Raw genomic sequence first — 13,703 nt, 5'->3', positions numbered from 1 at the left:
CAACTTCCAAGGCTATTTAAACAGGTGCTTTGGTGGCTATCTGTGTGCCACAAGAGCAGGTGGGACCCTCTGGTAAGCATTCCCATTTTCATCTTTGCAGGCAAAGAAGTCACATAACCGCCGGGAGCAGCAGCGGTCTGCCTCGGACCCTGCCACTCACCAACCTGGAGGAGCGAGTAGCAGGTCTCATCGGTGTCTTGGGTCGGGCAAGTGCCCGTGGGGGTGCTGACCGCCTCTTGGATACTGACGGTAAGTCTTGCACATGCTCCCTGGGCTGAGTTGGGGCAATGTGATGGTGTCTAGACTAGGGCTGAAGCAATGTCATGCAGTGTCTGTAGACTAGGGCTGAAGCAATGTCATGCAGTGTCTCTGGACTACATATAATGGAGTAGTGGCGGTCCTTCAAACGAGCTTGTGCTATGTGACCTTCATGTCACCCTGCTGCTAACCACTCGTCTGTTGCTTTCTACTTCCAGATGAAGTCGCAGGCGCCGAAACCCTCACAGCAAACCTCCATCTCAGGCCATCTTGCGGGTGAGGAGGAGGAATTTGAGGAAGAGGAGCTGACGGAGCAACCTACTTCTGGGGGGATGGGGGCATGGGGCAGATGCGCTCGACACCTCTTTTGCAACCGGCAAACACGTCCAAGGATGAACTTGCATTCACAGGCTTTGACATCTCTGAGGCTCTTGGGACTAGAGGCATGCAGCAATGCAGTTCTAGGGTCGAATCCCGTATGCCATCTCTGGAGGGTGAGTCGGCAAAGTCGCTCTGCTGGCAGAAAGGCAGACGCGGAATTGGACATGGTGGAACTATCGAGGGAGAGCATCCAGCTCACCCGTCAGCTCCTTGATGTCCTGGGGAGGGTTGACAAATTCACTACGACCATAACGCAGATTGTCGGTGCGAGTTGCGAGGCCATCAATGCCCACACGAGGCAGGTGGCCTCCACCAGTCACACTGGAATCCCCAGTGTGACACCCAGACACACCCTCACACCACCTGCGACTGGCAACGCTGATCAATAGGCTCGCCACTCAGAAGTCGCGCCTTCCATGCGACGAGCTGATCCAGTGCCTCTTTTCCCCCAATTGTGCTGCCACTTTGGGTAGGGGCATGAGAGTATGAGAGGGGCAAGAGCTGGTGGTAAGACAGTTGGGGCAGAGGTTGTTCTGTTTTATTAAAATTTTCAAAGTTTCCCAGTTCTGTTTATAAAGTTATAAAAATTCACATTGTTTAATAAATTCTTTTGTTCACCTTAACCATTCCTGTGTAGTGTCTCATTTGCGGAATAAGAGGGGGAATAGTCAACAAGGTGGGATAGAGTGGCCAGGCAATGGTCAAACGTGCCGTTCACTCTTCAAAGCGTTGAATTATGAGATAACCAATCTTTCCTCAGCAAAAATTCTCTAGTCCTGGCAACATCCTCGTAAATCTCCTCTGTACTCTCTCTAGTGCAATCACATCTTTCCTGTAATGTGACCAGAACTGCACGCAGTACTCTAGCTGTGGCCTAACTAGTGTGTTATACAGTTCGCAAAACCACACTGGTCTTGTATTCTGTGCCTCAGCTAATAAAGGAAAGTATCCCGTATGCCTTCTTAACCACATGCTGTCCAAGGTCCCTCTGTTCCTCTACACTTCTCAGTATCCTACCATTTATTGTGTATTCCCTTTGCTAATTAGCCCTCCCCAAATGCGTTACCTAACATTTCTCCGGATTGAATTTCATTTGCCACTTTTCTACTCATCTGACCAATCCATTGCTACCTACCTGCAGTCTACAGGTTTCTTCCTTCACTATCAACCACACGACCAATTTTTGTATCATCTGCAAACTTCTTAATTATGCATCTTACATTGAAGTCTAAATCAGTGATGGCTATGTTTATTTGCAACACCGGATTTTTGATTGGTCTCCTTGGAGGACAAAAGACACAGTTTGTCTAGAATGTGTAATATTGATTCTGCCTGCTGGAAAGTAATCAAGATCTTTGTAATGTGGAATTTGATTCATTCATTGTGACAGCCAGGTTCCAGAGTTCACAATGCTAACACTATGCTTTCAGAAAACAGACAGGGCTCACCCTCCCAGGTTAGGAGCGCTCACACTGCTGGGTTCAGATAAGAAGGGGTGAGTCCAAGGAGGGATTTTAACATGAGGATGAGAATTTTAAACTAAAGGTGTTGGTGGATAATGTTCCCCCTAATAAATTTTTAGGATGCATGATCCCTTGAATGAGCTGCGCGGCCCATTCAAAATTTTGTGGATGCGCAAAATCTCCCATTCAAAAGCCGATAAGCTCAACTAGGCTTGCTGCAGTATTTAGTCCTTGGTATCTGACATAAGCTTCCCTTTTTTGTCTTATCCTACCCTGTATGCCCCTCAACATCCAGGGATCTCCAGATTTTGCAGTCCCACGCTTTTTCTTTGTGGAAACATATTTGCTCTGAATCCTCACTACCTCCTGCTTGAACACTGCTCTGACACTGATTTACCTTCAAGTAGCTGTTTCTAGTTCAGTTTTAAATCTCATCTCAGCTTAGTAAAACTGGCTTTTCCCCAATTGAGAACTTTTACCTGGTCCATTGTCCTTTTCCACAACTATGATAAATCTAACTGAATTATGATCACTACCAGTAAAATACTTTCCCACTGATACCCATTTCAACTGCCCAGCTTCATTCCCTAAAACCAGCTCCAGAACCACTGCCTCTCTTGTTGGACTTGCTCTGTACTAGCTAAAAAAGTTTTCCTGAATGCATTTTAAGAATCCTGCACCCTCTATACTTTTTACACTGAATTTATCCCAGTTAATATTAGGGTAGTTGAAATCCCCTTCGGTTATTGCCCTACTGTTTTTGCACTTCTCAGAAATGTTTCTACATATTTGATCTTCTATCTCCCTCTTGACTGTTTGAGGGTCTATAATACACTCCCACTGGTGTGATTGCCCCTTTTTTGTTCTTCAGTTCAACCCATATGGCCTCATTTGATGATCCTTCTTAGATATTATCCTTCTTGACAGCTGTAATTTCTTTTTACCAATGTTGTGACCACCCCATCCTTTTTAATCCAGCTCTCTCATCTGAAACCCTGTAACCAGGATTGTTGAGCTGCCATTCTTGCCCTTCTTTCAGTCATGTTTCAGTAATAGCTATGACATCAGACTTCCACATGTCTATCTGTGCCCTCGGCTCATCTGACTTATTCACTAGACTCCTTGCATTGAAGTATATACCATTAAGCACTGCCAAACTCCATTGCTTATATTGTAGCCTTTCTTTCCTCTGCCTGCCAAACTCATTTTCTAATTTTCTGCCTTCCATTTCCAGTTTTTCTTCTCTCCCTTCTGAATCTACGCTCAGGTTTCCAACCCTCTGCTGAGCTAGTTTCAACCCGCCCCAACAGCAATAGGAACTCTCCCCCCACCATGGGAATATTGACCTCAGCCCTGTTGACGGTCAGTCACCTCAACCCTGTCCAACAAAACTGAGCCCAACTTCCTTAACTTTTCTTCATAACCTAAACTATTCTAACCCTCTTTTAGCTTTTTTTTTTTGCTTGATCAGTTGCCATACTGGGGCTGAAATTGACCTTTTCTATAAGGCAGGTGGCCACGGGTTTGTGCCGACTGGCTGCCGAGTCTCCGTGGAGGGGCTGCCATTCTAGATATTGCCCTTCAGTTTTGGAGCAATGTAGGTGACTGCCCCGCCCATTTTCCCACCGCGGCGTGCACCTGCCAACCCCTTCCCAAAATTGCCCCGCAGTTGAAGTGCCGGTGCCACGGACAGCGTTTGCTGTTGGTACCCTTTTCTGTTGGTACCCCTTTCTGTGGCTTGGCGGCCGCGCTTAAAGGGGAGGTAGCGCTGCCGGCGACTCCATGTGATTTTTGTCGATCAACTGCCAGGTCGGGCCGACAATTGGGTGCCAGGCCGTTGGCCCGGCCGAAACATTCCCTGGAGGCCCAGTGTTTGCCACTAAAGTGGCTGCAGAGTTTGCAGCGGCCCTCCCCTTTAACTGAAGGGGACATTGTGATGCATTGGCACTGATGACTTGCAGCGTCGGGCACTCCGACCCGCCCCCACGTCCGCCCCGATGATGAGGCCACTTCCACGCTGCTCAAAAAAACCCCCACAAAATGCTTAATTTCTCCAGATTGTTCACCCCATGCATTGAGACAGGCAGAACATATCGAAAACGGTAGGTGCGACTCGTTTCGGGCGGTCGGCAATTTCAGCTCCACTCTCTTTTGCTTCCCTGCTCCCATACTGATTACTTATCCACATTGGCTTGCATCTATCACTTGTTGGTCCAATTACCCTAAAAAAATATATTTTCTCCTATTTCGACATCAGCCATAACAACATAAGAAATAGAAAAGAAAGACTTATATTTATATAGTGCCTTTCATGACCAGCGAACATCTTAAAGTGGTTTACAGCCAATGAAGTACTTTTAGAGTGTAATCACTGTTGTAATGTGAGAAATGCAGCAGCTAATTTTAATACAGCAAGCTCCCACAAACAGCAATATGATGATGACCAGATAAACTTTTTTTCTTGTGTTGATTGAGGGATAAATATTGGGTAGGCTACCGAAGATAACTCCCCCACTCTTCTCTCGAATAGAGCCATGGGATCTTTTACTTCCACCTGAGAGGGCAGATGGGGCCTCGGTTTAACATCTCATCTTAAACATGGCACCTCTGATGGTGTAACACTCCCTCAGCACTGCACTGGAGTGTCAGTCTAGATTTTTGTGCTCAAGTCCCTGGAGAGAGATATGAATCCACAACCTTCATAACTCAGGCGAGTGTGCTACCCCACTGAGCCACAGCTAACAGTCGGCCATATGGCCCTTCGAGCCTGCTTCACAATTCAATAAAATCATGGCTGATCTTTCAGCTCAAATCCACTTTCCTGCCATTCCCATAATCCCTTAATTCCCTTAAAGTCCAAAAATCTATCGATCTCGGCCTTGAATATACTCAACGACTGACCATCCACAGCCCTTTGGGGTAGGGAACTCCAAAGATTCGCAACCCTCTGAGTGAGGAAATCCCTCATCTCAGACTTAAATGGCCGACCCCTTTTCCTGAGACTTTGCGCCCTAGTTCTAGACTCTCCAGCCAGGAGAAAGCAGCCACTAAAGATCTACCCTGTCAAGCCCTCAGAATATTTGTACGTTTCAATGAGATCACCTCTTGTTCTTCTAAACTTGAGGATATAGGCACATTCAACTCAATCTCTCCTCGTAGAACCGCCCACTCATCCCAGGAATCAATCTAACGAACCTTTGTTGCACCCCTTCGAAGGAGACCAAAACTATATGCAGTACTCCAGGTGTAGTCTCATCAAAGTCCTACAAAGCTAGGTGTGAGGAGGACATAGTCTACAAAAGGATTTAGACAGGTTAAGCGAGTGAGCAAGAAGGGCACAGATGGGAATATAATATGGGGAAATGTGAATTTATTAACTTTGGTATTTTGTTTTATAATAGTTTTGAAAAAATAGTGTTTTTCTATTCTTCCTACCAACAACTTGTATTTATAGAGCAGCATTAATGTCGTAAAATGTACCAGGGCACTTCACAGGAGCATTATAAAACAAAATACCAAAGTGAATAAATTCACATTTTCCCATCTTATATTCCCATCTGTGCCCTTCTTGCTCACTCACTTAACCTGTCTAATTCCTTTTGCAGACTGTGTCCTCCAGACCTAGCTTTGTATTATCAGCAAACTTGGATACATTACACTCAATCTCTACATAAATCATTAATATAGATTCTAAATAGCTGAGGCCCCAGCACTGATCCTTGTGGCACCCCAGTAATAACAGCATGCCAACCTGAAATTGTTCTGTTTATTCCTACTCTGTTTTCTGTCCTTTAATCAACCCTCTATCCATGTTAATATATTACCTCCAACCCCATGAGCTCTTATCTTGTGTGGCACCTTATCAAATGCCTTTTGAAAATCCAAATATACTTTATCCACTGGTTCCCCTTTATCTACCCTGCTAGTTACATCCTCAAAAAACTCTAATAAATGTCATTCATGATTGCCCTTTCATGAAACCACACTGACTCTGCCTGATCATATTATGATTTTCTAAGTTGTTACCACTTCCTTAATAATGGATTCTATTTAGGTCTGTCTTTGCAAAATGCCACCCCATCGCCAACCTTCCTTTCCTGTCCAACGCCTTTGAACATGCTGCCAAAGCTGTGCCTATCTTTCCCACAACTCTGTTTGAATCTCCAATCAAGTTTCCACCCCTGTCAAGCATCAAAACGGGTCTAACCAGTCACAATTGACATCTTTACTGTGACTGGTGCACTACCCCTTCTTGTCTTCAACCTCTCTGCAGTTGCTGTTGATCACTCCATTTGTCTCTGAACCTAATGGAACCGTCCTTGTTTGGTTTCAGTCTTGCCGATCAAATTGTAGCCAGAGCATCTCGTCTGTCTCGACATTATTACCTGCAGAGTGCCTTAAGGATCTATCCTTGGCCATCTCCCCTTCCTCATCTACATGCTGCTCCTTTGTGATATTAACTATAAACATGGGGCCAACTTCCAAATGTATGCTCTTGCTACTCCACGTCCTTTGTGTTGTCAGATTACTTGACCAACATCCAGTCTTGGATAAGCTGCAATTTCCTTCAGATAAACAGTGGCATGACTAAAGACACCGTCTTCAGCCACTGCTGCAAAGTCCATGCCCTTGCCAACATTTCCATCCCCCTCCCCAGGCACTGTCCCCAGTTGAACCAAACTATTCACAACCTTGGTATCCTAATCAATTTCGAGCTAAGCTTCCGACCTAGCATCTCCTCCGTCACAAAGATTATAACATTGTCTTCAAATGTTTGTTAAATGGTTCTTTGCACCAAGTTCTGCAGTTCTGTGCAGCGTCCTTATTTAGTTCCTGCATCGATGTCTTCATGAGCCGTTAGGCACACTGATGTTTAGAGGGAATAAGTAGCAAAACTTGTCAGTCTCAAGAATTACTTTATTGTCCAGTGCATTGCACTTTTCTCGAAAGTTTATTTTGCCCCGTTTGGATTTCTTGTTCCTTGTTGTTTGGCGTCAACTTAAATGGGAAAACAAATTAATAGCATCTCAATGTTTGCACAAAAAGTAAACTAATGATTTATCTCTCAAAACAACCCAGTGATTCATTACTCACTGTTCCACCTCCCAACAACCGACTGGAGATTCATTCTACAGAGGATTATTGCTCCTGCACCCGGCTCACATCCCTGAACTGGACAGAGGGGAGGTAGTTTCCTTGGAGCGACGATGCTTAGAATGTGATAGTAACTGGGAAATTCCTCGGATCTGATCACGCGACAGAAGTGCGCAATTACGAGTAGAAAGAGGGCTTCTGCTCGATGTAGGGAAGAGACAGCACTTACAAACAAGTTCTGGCATGGTGTATGACTAGTTATTCTTCCTTTAATCATAAAAATCTCTGCCTTCCCCACCCCCAAATTGCAGTTTACTATTCCACTCAAAGGGCAATACAGCCATGTTCATGCTGACTAGCAGTTTCCTCCAGACTGCTTACTCAGCAATGCCCATGTATGTTGAAAACTGCAGGCTGTCAGGGCTTCCCAGAGCTAACGGCTAAAGGAAGGCCCATGACCTCACAACGATTGCTTGTGACAGACACACACTGCTTAAGCTTGATTGTTTTGACATCCTTAGTAGTTTCTCATTAGTAGTTTATTCACCCACTCAAGTTTAATTTGTTACGATTTCATAAATGTGAGATTACAGCCTAACAAGTGGAACTGTGATACAAACATTTAAATATACATGACAGAATCAAATCATTACAATGATTTGGATGAGGTTTCGGTAAACAAAATCCCAATATTTGCAGTTGTTCCAAAATAGGAGTCAGGGCAATTAAGAAAATGCAATTAGAAGGACTTGGGCAAGTGTGAAATAATTAATATGAGAATAAGGAAACTAAAATAGTGGGGTTCTGTTAAATGGAAAAAGCATACAGTTCCTGAGGAAGATCTAGAATGCTAGATTAAAATCTTACATCTGCGCACTTCCTATCCTGCCTACAAAACCTTACTTCCTGTGCTGGTTTTTAAAATCACTTTTGTGCCAACTTTTTCCATTACAGATTTCTATGTTCACATTTATAACTGCCTTTGTAAACTTGTTACAGTGCCAGCATAATTATAGTGTAACATCTCAGTTTTGTATCTTCCATTTTTTCATCCAATCAACTTATTTTTACATAATATTTTGATTTATAGCACATGGATAGAATATGTCTTTATAATGAGTAAAATTAAATCTGCACACCCATGTCCAGTTATCCCCACCGTCTACGCCAAGGCGGTAAGTGGGTGGATGACTGGGGGGTTAATCCAAGGAGGATGATTTTTAGGGCTTCTTTAATTTTGGCTGTCTGTACATCTCCCACCATTCCAATCCACCAGGGGTAGCACAAACTTCAGCCATCATAGTCCTATTCTTTGGAACTTCTTGTGATCTTTCATTTTTCTACTTATCTCTGTCTTTTAATATTCCTAAAAATGCATAATTTTCTGTAGATGGTGTGAAAACATGATTGGCCTGACATTGCTTAATGCTGGACACCTTCATTTTGAGAAACATAAAAATTTACCAATAAGAGCACAATATCAAATGCAACAAAATTCAGTGTATGTAGAAAAATAAATGAATCAGAACAAATTAAGTTTTGCTTGTTTTCTTTGAAAAGATCATTTTAGGTGACTAAAGTGAAGTTTGTAACATTTTGAAAGAAGATTTAAAGTTGATCTGGTGAAATGTGGTAAAAGATTCAAATATCAGGGAACACATTAAAAATTAGGGAAATAAAAACAGAAAATGCTGGAAATACTCAACAGGTCAGGCAGCATCTGTGGAGCGAGAAACAGAATTATTGTTTCAGGTCGATGACCTTGTGTCAGAACTGGAAAACATTAGAGATGTAACAGGTTTTAAGAGAGCAGAGACAGAGAAGGGGGTGGGGGGAAGAGGAAAGAACAAAAGGGAAGGTCAGTGATTGGGTGAAAGGCAAGGGAGATTAGATGACAAAGGGATGATGGTGCAAGGCAAAATGAGATGGTAATGAGACAAGAAACAAAAGATGAGACGAGAGTGGATGTAAATGGGAATATCAGTAACAGCTGCCGTCCACGCAACCCCCCCCGCCCCACCCGGCCAAAAATAAATGGGGGCAGTGGTTCTGATCTGAAATTGTTGAACTCAATGTCAAGTACGGAAGGCTGTAAAGTGCCTAATCGAAACATGAGGTGCTGTTCCTCAAGCTCCATTGGAACAATCTAAGAGACCGAGGACAGAGAGGTCAGAGTGGGAGTGGGAAGGAGAATGAAAGTGACAGGCGACCAGAAGCTCGGGGTCATGTTTACGGACTGAACGGAGATGTTTCACAAAGTGGTTATCCAATCTGCAGTTGGTCTCCCCAGTGTAGAGGAGACTGCATCGTGAGCAGCAAATACACTATACTAAATTGAAAGAGGTACAAGTAAAGCGCTGTTTCACCTGGAAGGAGTGTTTGGGGCCCTGGCCAGTTGGAAGGGAGGAGGTAAGAGGACAGGTATTGCAGCTCTTGTGCTTGCACAGGAAGGGGAGGTGGTGTTGTGGGTGATTAATGAGTGGACAAGGATGTCACGGAGGGAGTGGTCCCTTCAGAATGCTGAAAGGGGAGAGGAAGATCAGTTTGGTGGTGGGATCACACTGGAGGTGGCAGAATGGCAGAGGATGATCTGTTGAAAGTGGAGGGTTGTTGAAGGCGAGGACAAGCTGAATCTTATTGTGGTTCTGGGAGGGAGGAAAAGGGGCGAGAACAAAAGTGCAGGTAATGGAACGGACATGGTCGAGGGCCTGGTCAGCCCCGTGGAGGGAAATTTTCAGTTAAGTAAAAAGAAAAACGTATCAGTAGCATTGGTATGGAAGGTGGCATCATCCGAATAGATGTAACGGAGAAACTAGGAGAATGGAGTGGAGTCTTTACAGGAAGCTGGGCAAGAGCAAGTGTAGTCCAGGTAGATGTGGGGGACAATAAGCTTATAGTGGATATTGGTCAATAGCCTATCCTCAAAAATGGAGACAGAGAAGTCGAGGAAGGGAAAAGAGGCAGAGATAGGCCATGTGAAGGAAGGGTGGAAATTGGAAGCAAAGTTGATGACATTTTCCAGTTCGGGGCAAGAGCAGTAATCAATGCATTGGAAAATGTGAGCAAGGGGACTTGAGTAAGACTGGAACAAGGAATGTTCCATATATCCCACAAAAAGGCAGGCATAGCTAGAACCCATATGGGGTCCCATATTAACACCTTTTATTTGGAGGGAAGAGTTGAGTCAAAAGAAAAGTTGTTCAAAGTTCAGCCAGGAGAAGGGTGGTGGTGGATGGGGACAGGTTGGGCCTCCGTTCAAGGAAGAAGCAGAGAGTCCTCAGGCCATGCTGGTGGGGGATGGAGGTGTAGAGGGATTGGACCAGACCATGGTGAAAAGGAGATGGTTAGGGCCAGGAAATTTGAAACTGTTAAAGTGGCGGAGGGAGTTAAGAGATAGGTGGAGAGACTGGACAAGGGGAGAACAAATAGAGTCCGAGATAAGAAGAAATCAGTTCCGTGGGGAAAGAACAGGCTGAAACGCTGAGTTTACCAGGTGAGTCCCGTTTGTGGATCCTGGGAAGGAGGTAGAAGCAGGCTGTGCGGGGTTGGGGATCTATGAGGTTGGCAGCCATGGAGGGAAGATCTCCAGAGCAAATGAAGTCAGTGAGTCTTGGAAACGATGGCTTGATGTTCGGTGGTGGGGGTCATGGTCCAGAGGGAGGTAGGAGAACGTGTCAGAGTCGGCATTCAGTCTCTGCAAGGTAAAGGTTAGTTTGCCAAACAACAACAGTGCCAACCTTGTCAGCAAGTTTAATGAGCATGTTAGGGTTGGATCTGAGAGAATGGAGTGTTGCAAGTTCAGAGGGAAGTAGGTGAAAGGGAGTGAGTGAGGGGAGCAGAGAAATTGAGACAAGCGATGGCACGCCAGCAGTTCCCAATGAAAAGATCTAGACAGTAAGATGCCACAGGAAGGGGTCCAGGTGGAACGAGAATTTTGAAGACGGGAGAAAGGGTTTGCTGTGTGTGTGTGTGTGGGGTTAGGGGAAAGAGAGTCGAGGCCAATGAAGTAGGCCCGGAGGCGAAGGAAGCTCAGTGTTGTGCCAAGCTCAAAATACATTGAGGTGTGGGTGTAAGGGGATGAGGCTGGGCTTAGGCCTTTACTGAGAACTGATCATTAGGGGTCAGAGAATATAGTGAACACACAGCCAAGGGAGAGATTGGGATGGGAGTCAGAGAAAAGTGATGGGGAAGGTACCTGAGAGGTGTTGATATGCAAGAGTTGTTGAAACCTGCGATCCTGGACACCTGAAAGGAAAAAGGTTTTTTGTTAACGTGGCGGGAGCAGTGCTTCGAGGAATATCTTAGGGATATCTGTAATCATGGGCAGATCCGAAACATGAAGGGTGGAATTTCGGTTGGAATCCACATGGAGTAAGTCGGAGCCAGCGACGAGGAAAGGGATGTGGCGGTGATAGCGAGTTTTGGTAGATACCTGATCAAACACAAGAAACAAAAAAAGCAAGCAAGATGAACAAGGTAAAAGAGACAAATGAAAATCCCGTCAGAGAGAACTGCAGAACTTCTTCAAGGTGGGTATTCTTGGAAGAGAAGTGGCAATGAATTAAAACACTAATGCAAAAGCAAAATACAGCAAAGCGGTTGCCCAATCTGCATTTGGGGTCTCCAATTTAGAGGAGACCGAATCATGAGCAGCAAATACAGCATACTAAATTGAAATAAGTACAAGTAACGTCTGCTCCCACTTGTTTTGGATGGCAGCTATTGCTGATGATTCTGCCATTACCATTTACATCTCCTCTCGACCCATCTTTTGTTTTTTCTTGCACCATCATCTTTTTGTTATTTAATCTCTCCTGCCTTCCACCCTATCACAGACCTTCCTTTTTGTTCTCCTCTCCCCACTTTCCACGCCTCTGCATTTGCTTAAAATCTGTTACATCTCTTAACTTTTTCTAGTTCTGACGAAAGGTCATCAACCTGAAATGTTAACTTGGTTTCTCTCTCCACAGATGCTTCCAGACCTGCTGAGTATGTCCAACATTTTGTTTTAATTTCAGATTTTCAGCATCTACAGAATTTTGCTTTTGCATGAAAAATTAAGGCCATAGGTGTATGACAGAAATCAGGTAAAACTTTTTCAACGAAAGCATAATAGACTTGTGGAAATGATTACCATGAAGGTAAGTAAATGAGTTCAAGAGTCAATTAGATGCATTTCTAGAGAGCGAGAAGGGATCGGGATACATGATCCAATAAGGCACATGAAGGTAATGGCTTGTTGGGCATAATAGACTTCTTTTTACTACAAATTGAATTTAAATTAGAAACTACATGGACAAATAAACACTAAACACAAATATTTCTAGTGGATAGACATATGGCACTGGTTATTCACCACAAATACAGTAATCCTTTCCAGCAAAAGAGGACTTAAACAAAATAAAAAGCAACATATTATTTATTCCAAGAATACCACGTTAAGAAAGATTATGTACATGTCACTGATTCAGTTTTGATATCTTCAGAAACTTACAGAAAATGTATGCAGTTATAAGTCATTAAACATTTTACAGACCACAATTGTCTGGAAAAACCTAGTTGTGAATAAAAACCATTGGTAATGAAAACATGGAATTTTACTCCAAAGGTTCTACACCGTTGTTTTCTCAGAATAACTTGTTGGGAGAGTAATATAGTACATACAATGCTGGACTTAGGTTTTATAAAGTATTCTTTCTAATCTGCAGTCTGACAATATTACAATACTTAAGTAACCTGGCAGGGAGTTATACTGCAGCTTGCAATTGTCTTTTGCTTTTTTAGTGACATTGGGGAATATTTTTCCACCCTTTTGAGTTTGTGGAACTTATAAACTGCATCAGAAATAACGGAAAACATTAATTAACCCAAAAGGTTGGCTAGTCAGCAGAGCGTCTTTAAAATCTGCAAATTAATATTCAGTATACCCAAGTTAATAAAAGCTGGGAATAATTTAGAATCAAATGTTAGGAATGCCATCATCATAGGCAGTCCCTCGAAATTGAGGAAGACTTGCTTCCATTCTAAAAGTGAGTTCTCAGGTCCAATACGGGAATTATAGTCTGTCACAGGTGGGGCATATCATTGAAGGAAAGGGTGGGTGGGGTTTCTGGTTTATCGCACGCTCCTTACGCTGTCTGCACTTATTTTCTGCATGCTCTTGGAGACGAGACTCGAGGTGCTCAGTGCCCTCCTGGATGCTCTTCCTCCACTTAGGGCGATCTCTGGTCAGGGACTCCCAGGTGTCGGTGGGGATGTTGCATTTTATCAAAGAGGCTTTGAGGGTGTCCTTGAAATGTTTCCTCTGCCCACCTGGGGATCGCTTGCTGTGTAGAAGTTCAGAATAGAGCGCTTGCTTTGGGAGTCAGTGTCGGGCATGCGGATGTGGCCCGCCCAATGGAGTTGGTTAAGTGTGGTCAGCGCTTCGATGCTGGGGATGTTGGCCTGATCGGGAACACTGACGTAGGTGCGTCTATCCTCCCAGGGGATTTGCCTGATCTTGCAGAG

The sequence above is a fragment of the Pristiophorus japonicus genome, chromosome 8 (genome assembly GCF_044704955.1).
Source record: "Pristiophorus japonicus isolate sPriJap1 chromosome 8, sPriJap1.hap1, whole genome shotgun sequence".
NCBI classification, from domain to species: domain Eukaryota; kingdom Metazoa; phylum Chordata; class Chondrichthyes; family Pristiophoridae; genus Pristiophorus; species Pristiophorus japonicus.
The sequence above is the reverse complement of the archived record's forward strand: the minus strand, read 5'-3'. Positions refer to the sequence as shown.